The sequence below is a fragment of the Cervus elaphus genome, chromosome 33 (genome assembly GCF_910594005.1).
Source record: "Cervus elaphus chromosome 33, mCerEla1.1, whole genome shotgun sequence".
Classification (NCBI taxonomy): Eukaryota; Metazoa; Chordata; class Mammalia; order Artiodactyla; family Cervidae; genus Cervus; species Cervus elaphus.
The window spans coordinates 21,930,209-21,954,442 of record NC_057847.1 but is presented as its reverse complement, the minus strand read 5'-3'; the positions used below and the strand labels follow the sequence as shown (position 1 = coordinate 21,954,442).

General features: G+C 40.2%; 1 pseudogene; it reads right to left on the bottom strand.

Annotated features, from left to right (window-relative positions):
* Positions 1-703: 703 nt before the first annotated feature.
* On the bottom strand, positions 704-23,875 carry LOC122688327 (annotated as a pseudogene).
* Positions 23,876-24,234: the final 359 nt, after the last annotated feature.

Genomic DNA, 24,234 nt, shown 5'->3' with positions numbered 1-24,234 from the left:
CTGTCAAAATTCTATATGTTACCTCAGTCTTTCCTTTTAACTGGCTCTGAAGAAATCATGGCTGTATGTTACAAAAGTCTTGGTTGAGTGTTATTAAAATTATGGTTGAATGTTACAAATACTAAGAACTTTCTGGTATTATCTATGATTAGCCAAAGAGAAAATCCTGTGAACTTTTCCAATTCTAACTTTTTTTTTCTTTGTATTCACTTTTTTCCTTTTTTTAATGGCTCAAACAAAACAGAAAACTTTTTTTTAGGTATAATTGATGTATATAGCATCAATTAGTTCCAGGTGTACAATAGGATTCAATATTTGTAATTTTCCCTCCAGTTTTGATTGATGTTATATTAGGTTGGTGCAAAGTAATTGCTGTTTCAGACCATGAATTTTAAATAATTATGACTAGACTCAAACACATCTTTATTAATCAAAATAGGAACCATTACAATCAACACATTTTTGCCAATGAGAAATGTTTGTTTATTCCTGTAGTGTAAAAATCTGTGCCTCAGGATTCAGCGAACTCTTGGAAAGCATTTTCTGTTTCCTGCCTGTTGTGGAAGCATTTTCCGCACAAAAAGTTGCTGAGATAATTGAACTGGTAGTCAGTTGGCAAAAGGTCAGGTAAGTATGGCAGATGAGGCAAAACTTCCTAGCCCAGTTAGTTCAACTTTTGAACCTTTTTTTGTGCAAAATGCAGTCAGGCGTTGTGCAGAATTGAGCCCATTGTGTTGACCGGTGTTGGCTGCAGGTGTTGCAGTTTTTGGTGCATCTCACTAATTTGCTTTGCATACTTCTCAGATGTAACAGCTTCCTTGGGATTCAGAAAACTGTAGTGGATCAGGCCAGCTGCAGATCACCAGACTGTGACCATGACCTTATTCTGGTGCAAGTTTGGCCTTGGGAAGTGCTTTGGAGCTTTTTTCTGTCCAAGCGCTGAGCTGATCATCACCAGTTGTTGTATACAGTCCACTTTTTGTCACACATCATGATCCAGTTGAGAAATGGTTCCTTGCTGTTTTGTAGAATAAGATGACACTTCAAAATGACAATTTTTTGGATTTGCTCTTTGTCTAATGTCACTTTCCTAGTCTAAAATAAATATAAAATAAGCAGCAAGTAATAAGTCATTAGCAAAGAAACATAAAGTGAGAAACAATTAAAATGATATGTAACCACATTTATTTAAGATATTACATTACAATATCAAACAGCAAAAGTCAACAATACAAAAATCGTAATTATTTTTGCACCAGCCTAACAGAGTCGCCCTCTCCCCTCCCCAAAATAGCCTCCTCAGTATCTCCATATTTGGTGGACTGTTTTGAAAAATGAATCATTTTGAAAGTGTGGGAAATTACAGTGGGCATGTACATTTAGGATAGGTCATATATTTATTCACCTCTTCAAAAAATTTTATTCAGTCAGTATTGTCTAGTTCCTGAGTTCTATGTTGCTAGTATTCATTTTTGCTTTCTAATTATCCAGTGTACTTAAAATTCACTGTTTTATTTTTAATGCTTTAGATAAATTGACTATCTTAACTATAGTTGGATTTCCTAAATTTTCACTTTTTTAGTTAACTAGTTGAATGGTATTAATTATTCACATTTGCACACTAACATAAATAAGCAAGCATTGGAAAATATGATTGTTTTAAAATAGCTTTTTCTTTGTATAAATATTGAAAACAAACACTTTTTTTTTTTGCTTTTTAAATGTCTTTATTTTTGGTTAGTTTTAACTAATACATATGCTTCTTTCAACAAGAGTTTATGGGTATTTAAATGAATAGTGTGTAAATTTAGAAGTTAAATAAGTGGAAATATTAAAATTGATAGAAAAGTATCTAAATAAACCTAGTAACCTAGTAGCAAAACTGGCTTTAGATTGATATAACTAAGCACTTTAATTTTGAAACATTTTCAGAATAGGATTTTCATTCCCAGGGGAAAAATAAATTTCATTTAAAAATATATAATTATTTTGTGAGTATTCTTTTTTCCTTCCAAATGCCAAAAGGTGTACTGTTTTTTTTTCAAGAAAATCCTGCTTGCTTAAAGTATTGTAGCAATTTTATGAATAAGTAAAACTGAGCCGTGTCAACAGTGTGGGAGAAAATGTTTAATAAATTTGCCATGTCACTAAGAAAAATTTTGAAAGATTAAGGAAGGGTAACCTTTGCTTTTTTTTAAGAAAAAGACAACTGGTTTGCTGCACACTTAGATGTAAAATCTGATTGGCTAAATTACTGCTGTGACATGAGGAAAGATGTCAGGAGAATAACAGTTAATCTTTAAGTGAAAACGTTGTTTGATCTGGGGCCATCATCTAACAGACGGAAAGGCCAAACATTTTTCTGTATAATTCTTAGCGTGGTCTGAGGATCATCAGCATTGTCTTCACTTGGGAGCATGTTAGAAATGCAGACCCTCAGGTCCCCACCCCAGGTCTGCCCAAGAAAATTCTGCATTTGAACAAGTGCAGGTAATCCCTATGCACTTCAGAGATTGGGAAGCTCTGTTGGAGGCGGTTTTAGGGCAAAGGTTGATTTTTATATACTTGCCCTTTTTCTTCTATCTCTGTTTTTCTGTCTTAAGTCAAGACATTTTCACACAGGGCTGGAAAATGAAACTAGTACTGTGTGCTCATGTCAGCAGGTTGATAAGTAGAGATGATTTTCTGATCGAGAGCGCACGTGAAGGAAACAGCCATCACTGTCACCATCACCATCAAATTCTCTCTTTACTGTGGGGAAAGAGAAAGGAGCTCAAAGAATGGTCACTAGGCTGAAGGCCATGATATCCTGGGTCAGAAAATCACCCTAATACTAGCTATGTTGCAAATGCCAATAAAAGGTTGAGCATTTTTGGCCTTAGCTTTCTGAGAATAGAAATGGACTATGTGGGGCCTTTTTATAGGGAGTGACGTGAAAGGATTTTGTTGTCTACCCTGCCCTGGGAGAACCCTCTTCTTAAACACTTTGTCTTGCTGTCTCACCCTCCAGCAATTTTGATTTTTGCAGTTGTGAAGCAGTGGCTAGACCACAGTGATAAATGGAGACCTGAATCCAGGTCTGCTACTAGCTGTGTGAATTTGGGCATGTTATTCGAAGCCCCTGGATCTCAGTTTTCTTCCCTTTCTTCTATCCTACTGGTGGATCTCTCCAGGAGGCCTCATTCTCTTGTGGTGGTTCTCCTTATCAGGACAGGGCTTCTCACTCTCCCTCCTGGCCTTGGCCTGAAGGGTTTGCTGGTGTCCCTTCTCTCCAGCTTGTTTGGGTTGTTTGAGGCAGGGAAGTGGGAGTAGAGTGGGGGCAGCCAGCCTCCCTTATAGATGTGGACCAGGGTTCTCAGCACGTAGGGGAGCAAGGAGGCAGGTGTCCTGACTAAAAATCCCCCAAACCAGTTGCAGTGACGTCAGATGATCTGGCAGGTGTCAACCTGCTGACTTCATTCATGTGTTACAATTGCAGGGAAGAATTCTGCCCCCATGTTCTCACTGAGGCTGAGGCTGGTGTCAGACCAGCTTCCCTCAACATCTCTGAGATTTCCCCTATAAACTCAGGGAAATTTTGTGCTGATTATTCCTTAGCAAGAAGCATTTGTCTTTGCTGGCTCAGGAACGCTTTTAGCTAAGCATGATGGGCCTTCTATATCCACAGGTTCCATACTTGGTTTCAATTCAACCCACAATAGTTAGAAAATATTTGAAAAAAATTCCAGAAAGTTCCAAAAAGCAAAAGTTGAATTTGCTTCATTGGTAACTATTTACATAGAACTACTTTGTATTTACAACGATTTACATAGCATTTACATTCTGTTAGGCATTACATGTAATCTAGAGATGACAATTTCTCCCACAATATCTACAATAATATGTAACAGCATCTTGAGAAAGAGTTTGGAAAATACTGGTCCAGACATACCAAAAGGCATAAAACTATTTTTATAATCTTAGAATAAAAGTCAGCAGGACAATCTATTTTCAAAAGTCCTTATATATACCTAGCAGACACTGTTGTCTCCTATTACAAGGGAACTGAATTTTCTGTGCTTGAATTTTTCAAAATTACATTTGGAGTAGAATAAACAAATACAAATTACTTTCTCTTCCTGGAGCATAATCATAAAACATTATTCTTCAAGAATAATGTCTCACCATGGAGACTGTTAATTTAACCTGTTATTTCACTGGCTGTTTCTGATTTACCTACCTCCCTACCTCTACATGACGCTTCCCAGATGGTTCTAGTGGTAAAGAACCCGCCTGTCAATGCAGATGTTTTGTAAGAGGTGTGGGTTCGATCCCTGGGTCGGGAAGATCCCCTGAAGGAGAGCCTGGCAACCCACTCCAGTATTCTTGCCTGGAGAATCCCATGGAAAGAAGCCTGGTGGGCTACAGTCCTTGGGGTTGCAAAGAGTCGGATACGACTGAGCGACTAACCCTTCACTACCTCTAGTCTTCCCTGGTGGCTCAGATGGTAAAGAATCTGTCTGCAATGTGGGAGACCCATGTTCAACTCCTGGGTCAGGAAGATCCCCTGGAGAAGGGAATGGCTACCCACTCCAGTATTCTTGCCTGGAGAATTCCATGGACAGAGGAGCCTGGTGGGCTACAATCCGTGAGTTTGCAGAGTCAGATATGACTGAGCAACTAACACTTTCCCTTTTACTATCTCTGCATGATTCATCTATATAATTGGCTATTATGGATTAGATATAATAAATTCATCTTTTGAGAAACTCCATCAGAACACTCTTAAAGATGTGTTCTCTCCAGGGTGCTCAGGGCTGGTGCACTGGGATGAGCCTGAGGGATGGGATGGGGAGGGAGGTGGGAGGGGGTTTAGGATGGGAAACACATGTACACCCATGGCTGATTCATGTCAATGTATGGCAGAAACCACCAAATATAGTAATTAGCCTCCAATTTTAAAAAAATATTAAAAAAAAAAAGATGTGTTCTCTCATGCCAGTCATGTTATGGGTTGAACTGTGTATCCCTTCCCACAGATATATTTAAGTCCTAAATCCCAGTACCTCAGGATGTGACCTTCTTTGGAGACAGTTTTTTATACAGATAATAAAGTTAAACTAAGGTAAAATTAGGGTGAACCCTAACTCAATATGGGGCTTCCCTGGTGGCTCAGCAGTAAAGAATCCATCTGCAATGCAGGAGTCATAGGAGACACAGGTTCAGTCCCTGGGTTGGTGAGATCCCCCAGCAGAAGGAATGGCAACCCACTCCATTATTGCCTGGAGAATCCCATGGACAGAGGAGCCTGGTGGGTTACAGTCCACGGGGTTGCAAAGAGTCGGACACAACTGAAGTGACTGAACACACACATGCTAATCCAACATGCTGGTGTCCTTTTTAAAAAATTTTATTTTTAATTGGAGGATAATTGCTTTATAATATTGTGATTTCTGCCATACATCAGCATGAATCAGCCATGGGTATACACATGTCCCCTCCCTCTTGAACCTCCCTCCCATCTCCTACCCCATCCCACCCCTCTAGTTTGTTTCAGGGGCTTTTGGACCCACACATGCAGGGAGAATGCTATGTGAATATGGAAGTGGTCATCTGCAAGTCAAGCAGGGAGGCCCAGAACAGATCCTTTCCTAACAACCCAGGATTCAACCCTGTTGACACTTTTCATTTTGGACTTCTAGCCTTTGATTACTGCCCTCCCCACCCTACCCCACCCCTCAACTCCTGCCCCAGGGTCGTGTTACACTGTTTCAGGAGCCCTAGTAAAATACATCTAGTGATCATAAGTGAGGTCTGCTCCTCTGGTCCCTAAGTTGGATGTTTGCATGGTGTTTGCATGTAGTAATTTACTGAATCCTCACCTGTGAGGCTGATGCTGTTGTTTTTCCCATCTTATGAGTAAGAACAACAAGGGATGGGGAAGGTTAGTAACCTTCCCAAATAGGAGAGCCTGGCTTTGAGCTGGTACTCTGGGTTTTGAGTATGTATATGTAATTCCTACGTTATGCCACTTTTCACTGTAGCCCGGCGTGGGACTTAGAAAATATACAGAAAGGATTTTGCAAAAAGAGGGGCAGGATAAGAGTGAAGATTCCTTATAGGTTTTGTGGATTGGATGGTTGAATCAAGTCATTTGCTTGCTGCTCTCTAGCGTCCCCTGCCGACAAGGGGAGAGAAAAGGTGGTCTGAACCAGAAATGCAAAGGTATTGGAAAGACACTCGTGGGGATGCTGAAGGTGGGGAAGGATTGAGCAGGAATCCCCATACCCTTCCGGCGGGGTAGTACGGTTCTTGGAGGAGCCAGCAGATGGAGGCTGGCTAGTAGACCCGGGAAGGGGTTCTTGCTAGTACAAGAACTAGGCTGGAGTGCCTCTGATGGACTTCCCGGGATCCTCCCTAGGCTGTTCTGTGCGACCAGCTGGCCACTCCTTCAGAGGCGTGGGCTCCTGCTACTCCTTAAAAAGCGGATTTCCTTCCCTGGATAAATCGTAGCCCCGCCTCTCTCTCCCAGGCTCAAAATGGCCCTCTGGACTTGGGAGCTCCGACTTTCAGCTTCAGAGTTCCTTTCAACTTCAGAATTCTTATCAGCACGAACTGTGCCTCAGTCGCGGCTAGGACTCCTTAGAACACGAGCGTGTCAGAGCTGGGAGTCATCCTCAGGGATCCCTGCCTCTCTCATTTTAAGGTAAGAACAGGCATTTCAAGTTGTGCTATGGTGTCCTGGGAGCTGTAGGTACAGCCCAGATCCAGGTTATGCGTATCCGCCCCGGTTTCGTGAGCACTGGCTGTTGAGTTGCCCTAGTCTGCAGAGAGCCGTCTGGCCAAGGGGTGCTCCTCACCCCAGAGGTAATTTCCCTCACCCGTCCCCACCCGCACAAGCTCACGCCTGTAGCTACTGATGAGGGCACCATCAGATCAGATGGTCTGCGTCCCTGCTCCCAGGTGGAACCTACTGTGTGGTACTTAGGCTCCCAGTGGGATGGGGCTGAAGCTCCAGCCCAGGCCACATTCTTGTTTAGTCTTTTTCCTCTGCTCTGCTCCCCTCACTCTGTTTTTCCTGAGAGCAGCTCCTCAAACTATGATTTATCTCGAGTCTCTGTCTTAGACTCTTGCTTTTAGGGAATCTGACTTAAAGAATACTTGCTGAATAAATTAATGAAGACCCAAGATATTCTTTGTGGGCTTTGCCGGTAGCTCAGACGGTAAAGAATCTACCTGCAGCGTTAGAGACCTGGGTTCAATCCCTGGGTGGGGAACATCCCCTGGAGAAGGAAATGGCTGCCCACTCAAGTATTCTTGCCTGGAGAATTCCATGGACAGAGGAGCCTGGTGGGCTACAGTCCATGGGTTGCAAAGAGTCAGACACAGTGGCATGACTAACACACACACACACACACACAATCTTTGGGGTGTAAGAATTGACAGTGCATAGGCTTCATCTTTTTAGCCGGGTGGGGTACAGTCCATAGGGGTCACAAAGAGTCAGAAACCACTGAATGTGCCCTTATGGGAACTCGCTTTATCTTTGGCCGCTTGTGCTTATATTTAGAAGTTAATTTAGGCAAAGAATTAACTTTATAGGTTTACAATTATCTAATTCAGGTAGATAGAGAGTTTTCTGGTGCTAGATTATTAACTGTAGGTCATTTGTTTAAAAAAGAATGGTAGGATTATATCATTTAAAATGAGTTCTTTAGTTTGAGGACTTTTATTTGTTCTCAGTGTGGAGCTGGAGTTGTCCATCATGGATTTGCTTGCACAGTTGACCATTTTCTCTGAAGTTGTCCTTTTCTCTTCTACACTCCTTGAGGTATAGTCTGTATCATCTTGCTCATCTTTGCATTGTTGTCAAGTGTTTTCTTTTTTTAATTGGTGTATAGTTGATTTACAATGTTGTGTTATAGGGATACAGAAATGTGATTTAATTATACATATACATATATTCATTTTTTTCAGATTATTTTCTCATGTAGGTTACCACAGAATATTGGATAGAATTCCTTGTGTTACACGGTAGGTCCTTTTTGGTTATCTGTCTTGGTTGGTTATTGGTCATCTATCTATAGAAGTATGTGTATGTTAATCACAAACTCCTTATTAATCTCCTTCCCCTACCACTGTTTTTCCTTTCATAACCATAATATTGTTTTTGGTATTTGTAAATATTTCTGCTTTATGAATAAGTTCATTTGTATCATTTAAAAAAATTAGATTCCACATATGTGTAATATGCGATATTTGTCTTTGTCTGAATTATTTTACTTAGTTTGATAATCTTTAGGTCCATCCATGTTGCTACAGATGGCATTGTTTTATTCTTTCTATGACTGAGTAATATTCCTTTGTATATATGTACCATATCTTAACCCATTCCTCTGATGATGGATATTTAGGTTGCTTCCGTGTCCTGGCTATCGTGAATAGTGCTGCAGTGAACATTTGGGTACATGTATCTTTTTGAATTATGATTTTCTCTGGATTATAGGGTTTCCCTGGTGGCTCAGATGGTATAGAATTTTCCTGCAATGCAGGAGACCTAAGTTTGATTTCTGGGTAGGGAAGATCTGCTGAAGAAGGGAATGGCTACCCACTCCAGTATTCTGGCCTGGAGAATTCCATGGACTGTATAGTCCATAAGGTTGCAAAGTCGGACTTGACTGAACAACTTTCACTGGATATATAACCAGGAGTGGGGTTGCTGGATCATATGATAGCTCAATTTTTTTAGTTTTCTAAGGAACCTCCATGCTCACAGTTGTTGTTGTTCAGTTGCTAAGTCATGTCTGACTCTGCGACTCCATGGACTGCAGCATGCCAAGCTCCTCTGTCCTCCACTGTTTCCCAGAGTTTGCTCAAATTCATGTCCATTCAGGCAGTGATGCTATCTAAACATCTCATCCTCTGCCTGACCCCTTCTCCTTTGCTTTCAGTCTTTTCCCGCATCAGGTCTTTTCCAATGAATCAGCTCTTCAAATCAAGTGGCCAAGATATTGAAGCTTCAAGTTCACACTCAGTCCTTCCAATGAATATTCAGGATTGATTTCCTTTAGGATTGACTGGGTTGACCTCTTTGCAGTCCAAGGGTCTCTCAAGAATCTTTTCCATCATCACAATTCAAAAGCAATTCTTTGACGCTCAGCCTTCTTCATGGTCCAACTCTCACATACGTACATGACTACTGGAAAAATCGTAGCTGTGACTATATTGACCTTTGTTGGCAAAGTGATGTCTCTGCTTTTCAACATGCTATCTAGTTTTGTTATTACTTTCCTTCTAAGGAGCAAGCATCTTTTAATTTCATGGCTGCAGTCACCATCTGCAGTGATTTTGGAGCCCAAGGAAATAAAATCTGTCACTGCTTCCACTATTTTGCATGAGGTGATGGGGCCAGATACCATGATCTTAGTTTTTTTCAAGGTTGAGGTTCAAGCCAGTGCTTTCACTCTCATCTTTCACCCTAATCAAGAGTCTCTTTAGTTCCTCTTCACTTTCTGCCATTAGAGTGGTATCATCTGCATATCTGAGGTTCTTGGTATTTCTCCCTGCAATCTTGATTCCAGCTTGTGATTCATTCTGTCTGACATTTTGTATGATGTACTCTGCATATAAGTTAAGTGAGTAAGGTGACAATAAATAGCTTTGTCATACTCCTTTCCTAATTTTGAGCCAGTGAATTGTTCCATGCCCAATTCTAACTGTTGCTCTTTGACCCACATACAGGTTTCTCAGGAGACAGTTAAGGTGGTCTGGTATTCCAATCTCTTTCAGAATTTTCTGCAGTTTGTTGTGATCCACACAAAGACTTTGGGATAGTCAATGAAGCAGAGTAGGTGTTTCTCTGGAATTCCCTTGTTTTTTCCTATGACCCAAGGAATATTGACAGTTTGATCTTTGGTTCCTCTGCCTTTTCTAAGTCCACCTTTTTTCTCGATTCGTGTATTGCTGAAGCCTAGCTTGAAGGATTTTGAGCATAACCTTGCTTGCATGTGAAATGAGAGCAGTTATATGGTAATTTGAACATTCTTTGGCATTGCCACTCTTTGGGATTGGAATAAAACTGACCTTTTCCAGTTCTGTGGCCACTGATGAGTTTTCCAAATTTGCTGACATATTCATACCTTTTAGGATGTAAATAGCTGGAATTCCGACACCTCCACTATCTTTGTAGTGATGCTTTATAAGGCCCTCTTGACTTCAGGATGTCTGGCTATAAAAGAGTGACCACATAATTTTATTTATCTGGGTCATTGAGACCTATTTTTTTGTATTCTTCTGTGTATTATTGCCACCTCTTCTTAATCTCTTCTGCTTCTGTTAGGTGCTTACCGTTTCCCCATAGTGACTGTACCAGTTTACATTCCTGCCAATAATGTAGGAGGGTTCCCTTTTCTCTACACTCTCTTCAGCATTTATTGTTCACAGATTTTTTGATGATGACCATTCTGACTGGTGGGCTTCCCAGGTGGTGCAGTGTTAAAGAATCCTCTTGCCAGTGCAGGAGACGCAAGAGATGGGGGTTTGATTCCTGAGTCAGGAAGATCCCCTGGAGTAGGAAATGGCTACCCACTCAGCACATGCTGACTGGTGTGAGATAATCCCTCACGTTCGTTTTGATTTGCATTTATCTAATTAGTGATGTTCAGCATCTTTTCATGTGCTTTTTGGTCATCTATATGTCTTTGGAGAAATGTCTACTTAGATCTTCTGCCTAATTTTTAATTGTTTTTTTTTATATATATAGAGAGAGCTGCATGAGCTATTTATAGATTTTGGAGATTAATCCCTTGTCAGTTGCTTGCAAATATTTTCTCCCATTCCTTGGGTTGTCTTTTTGTTTATGATTTCCTTTGCTGTGCCGAAGTTTTTGAGTTTAATTAGGTCTCATTTGTCTATTTTTGTTTTTATTTTAATTACTCTAGGAGGTGGATCAATAAAGATCTTGCTGTGGTTTATGTCAAAGTCTGTTTTGCCTATGTTTTCTTCTAAGAGGTTTACAGTGTCCAGTCTTACATTCATGTCTGTGATCCATTTTGAATTTATCTTTGTGCATGCTGTTAGGGAGTGTTCTAATTTCATTGTTTTATGTGTAGCTGTCCAGTTTTCCCAGCACCACTTATTGAAGATGCAGTCTTTTCTCTGTTGTATATTCTTGCCTCCTTTGTTATAGATTAGGTGGCTATGTGTGGGTTTATCTCTATACCATCTATCTTTGTTCCATTAATGTATATATATTTCTGTTTTTGTGCCAGTATGCTGTTATGATTACTGTGGCTTCGTGGTATATTCTGAAGTCAAGGAGCCTGATTCCTCCAGCTCTGTCCTTTCTCAAGATTGCTTTTGCTATTCAGGATCTTTTGTTTGTCTATACAAAGTGTAAAATTTTTTGTTCTAATTCTGGAGAAAATGCCCTTGGTAATTTGACAGGGATTGCATTAAATCTGTAAATTGCTTTGGGTATTATAGTCATTTTCACTGTATTGATTCTTCCAGTCCAAGAACATGGTATATCTCTCCATCTGTTTGTATTATCTTTGATTTGTTTCACCAGTGCCTTGAAGTTTTCTGAGTATTGGTCTTTTGCCTCCATAGGTAGGTTTATTCATAGGCATTTTATTCTTTTTGATGTGATGGTAAATGGGATTGTTTCCTTAATTTTTCTTTCCTATCTTTCATTGTTAGTGTATAGAAATGCAAGAGATTTCTCTGTATTAGTTTTGTATCCTGCAGCTTTACTGAATTCACTGATGAATGCTAGTAGTTTTCTGGCAGCATCTTTAGGATTTTCTATGTTTATTATGTTATCTGCACATGGTGACAATTTTACTTTTTCAATTTTGTTTCTTTTTTGTTCTTTGATTGCTATGTCTAGGCCTTCTGAAATTATGTTGAATAGAAGCCATAAGAATGGAAATCCTTATTTTGTTCCTGAGCTTAGAGGAGATACTTTCAGTTTTTCACCATTGAGAATAGTGTTTGCTGTGGGCTTGTCATATATGGCCTTTGTGATTTTGATATATGTTCCCATTGTGCCCACTTTCTGGAGATTTTTTTAAATTATAAATAGGTGTGGAATTTTGTCAAAAGATTTTTTGCATCATTGAGGTGATTATATGGTTTTTATTCTTTAGTTTGTCAAGGTGGAGTATCACATTGATTTTACATATATTGAAGAATCCTTGCTTCCCTGGGATAAATCCCATTTGATCATGGTGTATGATCCTTTTAGTTTCATTGATCTCCCATTACTATTGTTTTATTCATCTCTATTTCATTTATTTCTGTTCTGATCTTTATGATTTTTCCCTTCTACTAACTTTAGGTTTTGTCTTTCTTTCTGTAGTTGCTTTAGAAGTAAGGTTAGATTGTTTATTTGTGACTTGTTTTCCGAGGTAAGATTGTTTCACTATTAACTTCCCTCTTACAATTGCTTTTGTGTACTCAGTTGCTTCAGGCATGTCCAACTCTTTCTAGCCCTCTGGAGTGTAGCCCACCAGGCTCCTCTGTCCATGGGATTCTGCAGGCAAGAACACTGGAGTTGGTTGCCATATACTCCTCCAGGGAATCTTCCTGACTCAGGGATCAAACTGGGGTTTCCTACATCTCCTGCATTGCAGGCTGATTCTTTACCACTGAGCCACTAGGGTTTCGATCGTTGTGCTTTCATGTTCATTTGTCTGTAGGTATTTTTTCATTTCCTCTTTGATTTCTTCAGTGAGCCATTGATTGTTTAGTAACATACTGTTTAGCCTCCACATGTTTGTTTTTTTACAGTTTTGTTTCTGTGTAATTGATTTCTAATTTCATAGCTTTGTGGTCAGAATAGATGCTTGATATGATTTCAATTTCTTATATTTACCAGGGGTTGCATTGTGGCCCAGCATGTGCTCTATCCTGGAGAACGCTTCATGTGTACTTGAGAAGAAAGTATATTTTCTTTTCAGATGGAATGTCCTATAAATATCAATTAAGTCTGTCTGGTCTAATGTGTCTTTTAAGGTTTGTGTTTCCTAATTAATTTTCTGTCTGGATGATCTGTCCATGGATGAAAGTGGGGTGTTAAAAATCCTCCACTATTATTTTGTTACTGTCAATTTCTCTCTTTATGGCTGCTAGCATTTGCCTTATATATTGTAGTGCTGGCTGTGTTTAATGCATATATATTTGCAATTGCTGTATCTTTTCTGGGATTGATCACTTGATCATTATGTAGTGTCCTCCTTTGTCTCCTGCAACAGTTCTTATTTTAAAGTTTATTTGTCTGATATGAGATTTGTTACTCTGTTTCTTTTGATTTCCATTTTCCTTTTTCCAGGAAGAAATGGAATGGAATACCTTTTTTCATCCCCTCACTTTCAGTCTGTATGTGTCCCTAGGTCTGAAGTGGGTCTCTTGAAGACAGAGTATATAAGGATCTTATTTTTGTACCTATTTAGCCTGTCTGTATCTTTTGGTTGGAGCATTTATTCCATTTACATTTAAGCTAATTATCAATATATATTGCTACCTTGTTAATTATTTTGGATTTCTTTTTGTAGATCTTTTTTCTTCCTCTTTTGATGTCTTCACTTGTGATTTGATGGCTGTCTTTAGTGTTGTGTTTGGATTGCTTTCTCTTTTTTGTGTCTGTATCTACTGTTTTTTGGTTTGTTTTTCTCGTGAAATTTTGATATAGCCATCTCTCTATATACACATGGAGAAGGAAATGACAACCCACTCCAGTATTCATGTCCATAGAGAATCTCCATGGACAGAGGTGTCTGGTGGGCTACAGTTCATGGGGTTGCAGAGTCGGACACAACTGAGCAACTAAGCACATATATACACAAGATTTTTTTAGGTTGCTGGTGTCTTAATTTCAAATGCATTTCCAACATCCTGCATTTGTACTTTCCTCATAATGGCTGGTCTTGATATATTTGTGTGTGGATGATTTCCTACCTTTACTGTATGCTTGCCTTCCCAGGTGAACTTTCCCATTCATAATTTTCTAGTTTCTAATTGTGGCCATTTCTTCTCCGCCTAGAGACATTCCTTAGCATTTGTTGGTTTGGTGATGCTGAATTCTATTAGCTTTTGCCTATTTGCAAAGTTTTTGATTTCTCCATCAAATGAAAGTTTGTTGAGTATAGAGTATTCTTGGTTGAAGGTTTTCCCCTTTCATCACTTCAGAAATATTGTGCCACTCCCTTATGGCCTACAGAGTTTCTGCTGAAAAATCAACTGATAACCTTATGGGGATTCCCTTGTATGTTATGTTACTTTCCCTTGTTGCTTTTAATATTGTTTCTTTGTCTTTAATTTTTGTCAGTTTGATTACTGTGTGTCTCAGTGTTTCCTCCTTGGAATTTTCCTGTATGGAATGAGACTCTCAGCTTCCTGGACTGGATTGAATGTTTCCTCTGATGTTAGGGAATTTTTCTGCTATTATATCTTCACATATTTCTCAGGTTGTTTCTTTCTCTGTTCTCCTTGTGGAGCCTTATAATGTGAATGTTGATATGTTTAATGTTGTCCCAGAAGTCTCTTAGACTGTCCTCACCTTTTCATTATTTCTTCATTCTGTTTCACAGCATTGATTCCCACCAATCTGTCTTCCAGGACATTAATCTGTCCTTCTGCCTCCTTTTTGTCCCTGCTATTGATTCCTTCTAGTGTATTTTCATTTCAGCTATTGTATTATTTATCTCTATTTGTTCTCTGAAGCTTCTAGCTCTTCATTAAACACTTTTTATATCCTCTTGGTCTGTGCCTCCCTTCTTTTTCCAAGATCTTGGATAAGTTTTACTATCATTACTCTGAATTCTTTTGCAGGTAGATTTCCTATCTCCCCTTCACTTAGTTATTCTTCTGGAGGTTTTAACTTGTTCTTTTGTCTGGAACATATTTCTCTGCTAGCTCATTTTGTCTAACATTCTGTGTTTGTGTTCTCTGTTCCTTAAGTTGCCATGTTGTAACTCTTCTTTTTGTTTGGAATCTGCCCCCTGGTGGGTGAGGTTGGTCCAAGGGGACTGTGCAGGCTTCCTGGTAGAAGGATTGGTGCCTGCCCACTGGTGGGTAGAACTGGATCTTGTCCCTCTGGTGGGCAGGGCCATGTCACAGAGTATGTTTATAGGCAGCTGTTGGTTCAGGACAACTTTAGGTAGCCTGTCCCCTGATGAGTGGGGCCGTGTTCCCATCCTGTTGGTTGTTTGGTCTGAGGCATCCCAGCACTGGAGTCTGCAGCCAGTTGGTTGCAGCTAGGTCTTGGTGCCAAAATGGCAAGGGTGTTCCCCTGAGCATCTGCCACCAGTATTCTTGCCCCTACAGTGAGACACAGCCAGCTTCCACCTACCCAGGAGACCCTCTGAGACCCACATGTAGGTCTGGCACAGGTTCCTTTGAGCTCACTGCTTTGCCCCACATCCCAGTACACATGAAACCTTGTGTATACCCTTCTAAGAGTCCCCCAGTCCTGTGGAGCTTCTGCTCTCAAGCTCTTCTGGCCTTCAGAGCCTAATGTTCTGGGAGTTCCTCCTCCCAATGCCAGACCCACAGGCTGGGGAGCCTTTGTGGAGTTCAGAACTCTCTCTCCTGTGGAAGAACCTCTGTGATGTAATTATTTTCCAGTTTGTGGGTCACCTCCTTAATGGGCATGGGATTTGATTATATTGCTAAAGCCCCTCTCCAACCATCTCATTGTGGCTTATTCTTAGTCTTTGGGTGTAGAATATTCTTTTTGGTAGATGTGAGTCTTTTTTTTGTTGTTGACAGTGTTTAGCAGTTAGTTGTGATTTTGATTTTTTTTTATGATAGATATGCTCAAGTCCTTCTATTCCACCATCTTATCCAGAAATCTGATTCACTAATTCTTGTTTACTCCAGTCCTGCACTGGAGTAAAATCGCCCCTTGATTTCCTTCATTGCTCCCCATCGACAGCCTAATACAAACAAGAGGGTCATTCTTTGGTTTTTTTGTATCGTGTTCATAATTTGCCCCAACTGTGCATGCACACAGTTATTTTTATTACCTTAGAGTTTCTTTGTATTTTGTTGCTTGAGGAGATGATTGGCAAGGTATAAGCACTCTATCAAAGGGTCCAGGTCCCAGCCTGTCTCATTCCCCCCAAGAAATTCTGCACCCCTTATTCTGAAGGGGTAAGGGGCCAAACATTTGTTCTTCTGTAACTTCTTCCTTCTGGACAAGAGCCACAGACCCTAGCCTACCCTAGAGGTGTAGAAGTCCCTTGCTGACTTTTTCCAAGAACCTGTAGGGACCTGGGCCACTGTCTGCTGTAATGGGTGGGAATTCCTTGAGCCATCATGAGTCTTATTTTAAACCGTTGGAGCCTAGAAGACACAAAGTTAGCCAAAACGTTGAACAAACAAGGGCCTAAAAGGAGAACAGCAGCAGCCGCTAATGGCCTCGAAAGGGAAGGGACTAGGTTAACTTTAAGAGGGCTCCCTTAAGTATTGATCAGACAGTGAAAATGACATCATTCTTGGCAAAACTGTGAAGTGACTCTGCCTGAGCATGTGTTTCCTTAATATTAACTTCTTCCCATCTTGTCGCATTGATCCAGGTGCAGTAGGAAGTATTAGTTATCACACAAACTCCACATTGTTCTGCCAGGAGGTTATCAAGAGTTATCTTGACGATTGTCAAGAGCTATATTAGCCAAAGAAACGAGAGGCTTGTCCCATCTGTTCCATCATATAACCAAGGTGTCTGGTGAGATTTCTCAATTTTGCTTTATGATAAGTAAAGCCTCCCCATGGAGCTGCAGTCCTGTGGCCAGTCTGCCCCTCTTAAGATTATTCCTAGTGCTCTCCAGGTTGAGTGGTGAGCTGGAATGGTCCTGTTACAGATAAAAATCCCTCTTATCCTGTAGTCCCGGTTGTGGACTACAGGGTGGGCCACTCTCCTATGAAGTGGACCTTATCAGTACAATTATAGGCTATAGCTTGGTTGGAAAAGAACAGGGCCTGGCCATAATTCTGTAACACATGGTTTGGATGTCTGCAGAGGGAAACAGACCCCTCAGGTGTACAGACCTAGATGTCTGTCTGACAGTTGTTAAGAGTGGACACTCCTTGGGGGACATAACTGTTGTCAATATTTAAACAATTAGGGGACAGCAGAACATTATGTTGATAATTAAGCATATAAAGCTCTACAACATTTTAAAAAATATTTATTTAATTTTATTTGGTATGCACTAGTATGACCTTCTGATAACTGAAATCCAATATGGAATTTTTTAATGATTAGTCAACTCCACAGAGACAAGATACTGTCATGGAACACTGAAGGGGGAAAAAAACTGATATATTTATTTACAGTTCCTTATATTGTAAACATTTGATCTATACACTGTTAGTAACTTTTAATGAGAGCTTTACACAGACAAAGAAATGATGCCCTGCATTTCTATTCGTATTTGGCAAAAGCATATTAAATAGAATATCAGATTTTCTTTTTTACTAGCATTATGCTTTCTTTAGATAATTATCTAAACTTTCAAAAGACCTGAATATATTCAAGTTCTATACAACTAAAAGTACTTAAGCCAAATATTTGACTTATAATTTCATTTTTAGAATAAAGTGCTATAAACAACCTGGCAATCAAAACTACCTTTAAACATTAATTTACAATATACAATATTTATCTGGAAGAGCTTAAATTTCAGCATAAGTTCACTATCATGTGTATAACAGCAGGATTCTTTTTTATGTAAATGAAGCTTCAAAATTAACTGATGAATTATTGCCTTAATGGCTTATTATTGGTTTCCTACAAGAAAGGATAAGAACTACTGATATATCTTTTCTCTTCTTTGAGGTCAGTTGACATTAATTTTCATATTCAGCAAGTCTACCAAGTTTTAATATTCCCCTATAATCATTGCCCTTCTATAACAACAAATGCTAATGGTAATTAATAACATATACCACTCAAAAAAAAACAAGTTGTTTTTTTCCTTTTGAATAGGAACCTATATTCTGGGAGTTGTGCAACAAAGTTAAAACAACAGGACTATAAAACAGTTTACCTGACACAACATGTTGACAAAATATGCATCTGTTTCATTGTTTTGGTAGTTATGATAATGCCCTGCTAAGCTGCTGCTACTGCTAAGTCACTTCAGTCGTGTCCGACTCTGTGTGACCCCATAGACGGCAGCCCACCAGGCTCCCCCATCCCTGGGATTCTCCAGGCAAGAACATTGGACTGGGTTGCCATTTCCTTCTCCAATGCATGAGAGGAAAAGTGAAAGTGAAGTCGCTCAGTCGTGTCTGACTCTTAGCGACCCCATGGACTGCAGCCCACCAGGCTCCTCTGTCCATGGGATTTTCCAGGCAGGAGCACTGGAGTGGGGTGCCATCGCCTTCTCTGCCCTGCTAAGCTACCAATATGTAAATAGTATATTTTCTTTATATATTAAATCCAGTAGAATCATTAGGTTCTCATTCTCCTTTGTCATTTTATAACTCTTTATCAGATAATTGAATTATGAAAGCATATGCCCAGACCTGCAGATGATGTGCATTGTGGTCTATTACAATCAGAATTCTCCTCAAATTACATTTTTATTAAAGTGAAATTGAACATAAAGGCAAAATTAATAAAGAGGATGCTATAGTGTGGATTGAAGCTAGAACTCAGTGATCTATGAAGTATGCACTGGTTTGGCATGTGTTTTTTCTTTCTAAGATTAACTAAGTTGAGCATGTCCAAAAGTTGTTTGTGCCAACCTCACAGATATCAATATCAAGTATTCATTCCCTCGATATCTTTAGATTCCTTTAGTAAAACAATCAGTATGGTTTAAAAAATAATATACCACAATAGTTTCAACAGAAGAGCACCATCCAGTTCAGTTCAGTCACGTCCGACTCTGCGACCCCATGGAATGCTGCACTCCGGGCCTCCCTCTCCATCACCAACTCCCGGAGTTTACTCAGACTCATGTCCATTGAGTCAGTGATGCCATCCAGCCATCTTATCCCCTGTCATCCCCTTCTCCTCTCACCTTGAATCTTTCCCAGCATCAGGGTCTTTTCAAATGAGTCAGTTCTTCGCATCAGGTGGCCAAAGTATTGGAGTTTCAGCTTCAACATCAGTCCCTCCAATGAACACCCAGGACTGATCTCCTTTAGGATGGACTGGTTGGATCTCCTTGCAGTCCAAGGGACTCTCAAGAGTCTTCTCCAACACCACAGTTCAAAAGCATCAATTCTTTGGTGCTCAGCTTTCTTTATAGTCCAATTCTCACATCCATACATGACTACTGGAAAAACCATAGCTTTGATTAGATGGACCTTTGTTGGCAAAGTAATGTCTCTGCTTTTTAATAAGCTATCTAGGTTGGTCATAACTTTCCTTCCAAGGAGCAAGTGTCTTTTAATTTCCTGGCTGTAGTCACCATCTGCAGTGATTTTGGAGCCCCCAAAAATAAAGTCTGTCACTGTTTCCATATCCGCTTCCACATGGGGAAGCGGATACTTCCCCATCTATTTGCCATCAAGTGATGGGACTGGATCCATGATCTTAGTTTTCTGAATGTTGAGTTTTCAGCCAACTTTTTCACTCTCCTCTTTCCTTTCATCAAGAGGCTCTTTAGTTCTTCACTTTCTGCCATAAGGGTGGTGTCCTCTGCATATCTGAGGTTACTGATATTTCTCCCAGCAGTCTTGACTCCAGCTTGTGCTTCATCCAGTCTAGCATTTCACATGATGTACTCTGCATTTAAGTTAAATAAGCAGGGTGACAATATACAGCCTTGATGTACTCCTTTTTGGAACCTATCTGTTGTTCCATATCCAGTTCTAACTGTTGCTTCTTGACCTGTATACAGATTTCTCAGGTGGTCTGGTATTCCTATCTCTTTCACAATTTTCCACAGTTCGTTGTGATCCACACAGTCAAAGGCTTTGACATAGTAAAGCACACATAGATGTTTTTCTGGAATTCCCTTGCTTTTTTGATGATCCAACGCATGTTGGCAATTTAATATCTGGTTCCTCTGTCTTTCTAAATCCAACTTGTACATCTGGAAGTTCACGGTTCATGTACAGTTGAAGCCTGGCTTGGAGAATTTGAACATTACTAGCATGTGAGATGAGTGCAATTGTGCAGTAGTTTGAGCATTCTTTGGCATTGCCTTTCTTTGGGATTGGAATGAAAACTGACCTTTTCCAGTCCTGTGACCACTGCTGAGTTTTCCAAATTTGTTGGCATACTGAGTGCAGCACTTTCCACAGCATCATCTTTTAGGATTTGAAATAACTCAACTGGAATTCCATCACCTCCACGAGGTTTGTTCATAGTGATGCTTCCTAAGGCCCACTTGACTTCACATTCCAGGATGTCTGCCTCTAGGTGAGTGATCACACCATTGTGATTACCTGGGTCATGAAGATCTTTTTTGTATAGTTCTTCCGTGTATTCTTGCCACCTCTTCTTAATACCTTCTGCTTCTGTTAGGTCCATACCATTTTTGTCCTTTATTGTGGCCATCTTAGCATGAAAAGTTCCCTTGGTATCTAATTTTCTTGAAGAGATCTTTAGTCTTTCCTGTTCTATTGTTTTCCTCTATTTCTTTGCACTGATCACTGAGGAAGGCTTTCTTATCTCTCTTTGCTATTCTTTGGAACTTTGCATTCAAATGGGTATATCTTTCCTTTTCTCCTTTGCCTTTTGCTTCTCTTCTTTTCATAGCTGTTTGCAAGGCCTCCTAAGACAACCATTTTGCCTTTTTCATTTCTTTTTCTTGGGGATGGTCTTGATCACTGCCTCCAGTACAATGTCATGAACCTTCTTCCATAGTTCTTCAGGCACTCTCTCAGATCTAGTCCCTTAAATCGATTTCTCACTTCCACTGTATAAGTGTAAGGGATTTGATTTAGGTCATACCTGAATGGTCTATTGGTTTTCTCTATTTAAGTCTGAATTTGGCAATAAGGAGTTCATGATCTGAGCTACAGTTAGCTCCTGGTCTTGTTTTTGCTGACTTACAGAGCTTCTCCATCTTCGGTTGCAAAGAATATAATCAATATGATTTCCATATTGATCATCTGGTGATGTCCATGTGTAGAGTCTTCTCTTGTGTTGTTGGAAGAGAGTGTGTGCTATGACCAGTGAGTTCTCTTGGCAAAACTCTGTTAGCCTTTGCCCTGCTTCATTCTGTATTCCAAGGCCAAATTTCCCATTACTCCAGGTATTTCTTGACTTCCTGCTTTGGCATTCCAGTCCCCTATGGTGAAAAGGACATCTTTTTTTTGGTGTTAGTTCTAGAAGGTCTTGTAGGTCTTCATAGAACCATTCAACTTCAGCTTCTTCAGCATTACTAGTCAGAGCATAGACTTGGATTACTGTGATATTGAATGGTTTGCCTTGGAAATGAACAGAGATCATTCTGTCGTTTTTGAGATTGCATTCAAGTACTGCATTTCAGACTCTTTTGTTGACTGTGATGGCTACTTCATTTCATCTAAGGGATTTTGCCCACAGTAGTAGATATAGTGGTCATCTGAGTTAAATTCACCCATTCCAGTCCATCTTAGTTCACTGATTCCCTAAATGTTGATGTTCACTCTTGCCATCTCCTGTTTGACCACTTCCAATTTGCCTTGATTCACGGACCTAACATTCCAGGTTCATATGCAATATTGCTGTTTACAGCATCAGACTTTACTTCCATCACCAGTCACATCCACAACTGGGTGTTGTTTTTGCTTTGGCTCGTCTCTTCCTTCTTTTTGGAGTCAGTTCTCCACTGATTTCCAGTAGCATATTGGGCACCTACCGACATCAGGAAGCTTCCATAAGCCTCTTATCCTTCTCCATCAGAGAGCAGACAGACTGAAAAACTAAGCAATCTGATCACATGGACCACACCCTCGTCTAACTCAGTGAAACTATGAGCCATGCTGTGTAGGGCCACCCAAGTCGGACAGGTCATGGTGGAGAGTTCAGACAAAATGTGGTCCACTGGAGAAGGGTTGACAGTTTACTTTTGTTTAAATCTATTGCTTCCTCACAAGGAATACTTTTTTTCAACTTCTTGGTGTCGTGAATTCTCATTCAGAGGAAAAATCCTGGTTACCTTTTATGCCTAAGCTTTCTTCTTTAGGAACTGATGTTTCTTGAAGATCTTCTGTAGCCTGATCTCCTTCCTTAGTGGCCATTTCAAGATTATTTAATTCAGTTTAAGAGAGTCCCCACTTCATTGGTAGTATGTCCAGAATCAGATTTAGTGATCAGGAGTACTAGCAGCCTCTGATAGTGAAAGGTTGTTGCTGAATGATAAGATGCCCTGATTCTTGGCCTCCGGAGGAGATGAATTCAATCTGGGGCCAGAGATGAGGCTGGATCGCTCAGAGCTTTTGTGTAATAAAGTTTTATTAAAGTATAAAGGAGATAGAGAAAGCTTTTGATATAGGCATCAGAAGGGGGCAAAAGAGTACCCCCCTCCTAGTCTTTAGCTGTAGATTATATAGTCACTCACAGTCTGTTAATGAAAAGAAAGGAATGTCTTAGAATTTAGTATGGCACCAGATAATTCATCCCTGGCCATAAAACGATTGACTTGAATCTTGTAGAAGGGCAGATTACCAACAAATAGTTTCGTTTACATAGATTAGGGAACAATATCTGAGTAAGTAGGTTAGGCCCTTTGGCAGAACCAAGTTGAAGATAGAGTCTGGGGTACATTAACATAGCTTAAGACAACATTTCCATAAGAAAAAGAAATGTATTGGTTAACTCAAGGTTTGAGAGTAGTTAGCTTCAGGTGAGACCAGGTGTCATGGCAACACAGCACTTTAAGAGAAACCTCCTTTTAAATTTCTATAGAGAAGAAAAAAATATATTGCTGGTTTGTTTCCTCCTGCCGCTTAAGAGAGAGAAAAATGTCTGGCACTTGCAGCCTATTTCCTCTGTTTGGAGACCCCTGGCCTTCCTGCCTGTTACCCTCTCAATAGGACTGTCAAACATTCTACTGCACTCTGATTGACAGTCTGCACAGACTCAATGCACTAGGCAATTTATCTTGCCACAGGTCATCTGAAGAAATAAGCACGTCTTGTAAAGGAGAGAGTCCTGATTCCATCAACATCTTCAGAAAGAGACTCTTGGTGCTCCTAGGAGCAGTGCTGGTGCTATCATTACCTGTATCATGGGTTCTTGAGTCTATTTAATCAGTATTACTTCTTATCATTTTCTTTAGGTGGCAGAAGTCCCTTCCTGATGACTGATCTATCTCCATGGGTAAGGATTCCTTTATTTTGCCATCCAAAATTTCTTTGTAGATTGCAGATGTACAATTCCACTGGCTACATGATGCCATATTCCTCACGGCCATTCTCTTGAGCCAACGGGTCTGTTTTATGTGGATCAAACATTATATTATTTGGTGTAACTAGCAACATACCACTGACTGTGCTCTTGCCACTGGTAGTGTATCTGCAATTAATTTTAAGAAATTTCTCAGTAAGTGCTTCTTCCTCTTCAGAAGTGGAAGATACAACTCATGCAGGTTGAATACCAGTAAAAGCAGTTGAGCGAGTTGTTTCTTTTGAGTGGACCACATCAGGATTAGTAGTTTTATCAAATTCAGCCTCGGATGATGTTTGTGACAGAGGACTTAAGGGGCTTAAAGATGGAGGGTGCTCAACACTGGAGACTTATTCAGGATTGGGAACATTATAAAACCTGTCTATTAACAACTGCTCCGGAGAATATTTAATTGAACAAGTTTGTTCAGCTTGTATTACATTTCAGGGCTATACTATTCAAAGAATCCTTTGATTCAGCAGTATATTCAATAGTCCCTTTGGGTTTCTGAAAAGACATTCTTCTCTCATCTTTCTTGTCTAGGGTCTTCTTTTGGCCAGTGTCCCAGACAGGAACGCACGTCCACCAGAATGCATGGTGGGTGGGAGCTGGAGTGTAGGAGTTGGAGAGCAATCCCAGAGTGAGGACTACTTTTGACTGCAGGGAGATGGCCTGAGGAGACAGGAAGGGGGAGATCGTGGTGGGAAGTGCTTTTGGAGGAAAGCCAGGCAGTCACAGAGGCAGAGCGCTACTGCTGAGTCACGTGCAGGGTGTGGCGCCTTCACTGCAGCCTCTCTCCCTACTCTCTGCAACATTTTAAACTAGATGCTCATGTGTGATCCTGCTGACACCAGTTGGGGGTTGCATTCCATAGGCCTGATCACTGTTTGTCTGGAATCCCACAGTGGGGTTTACTT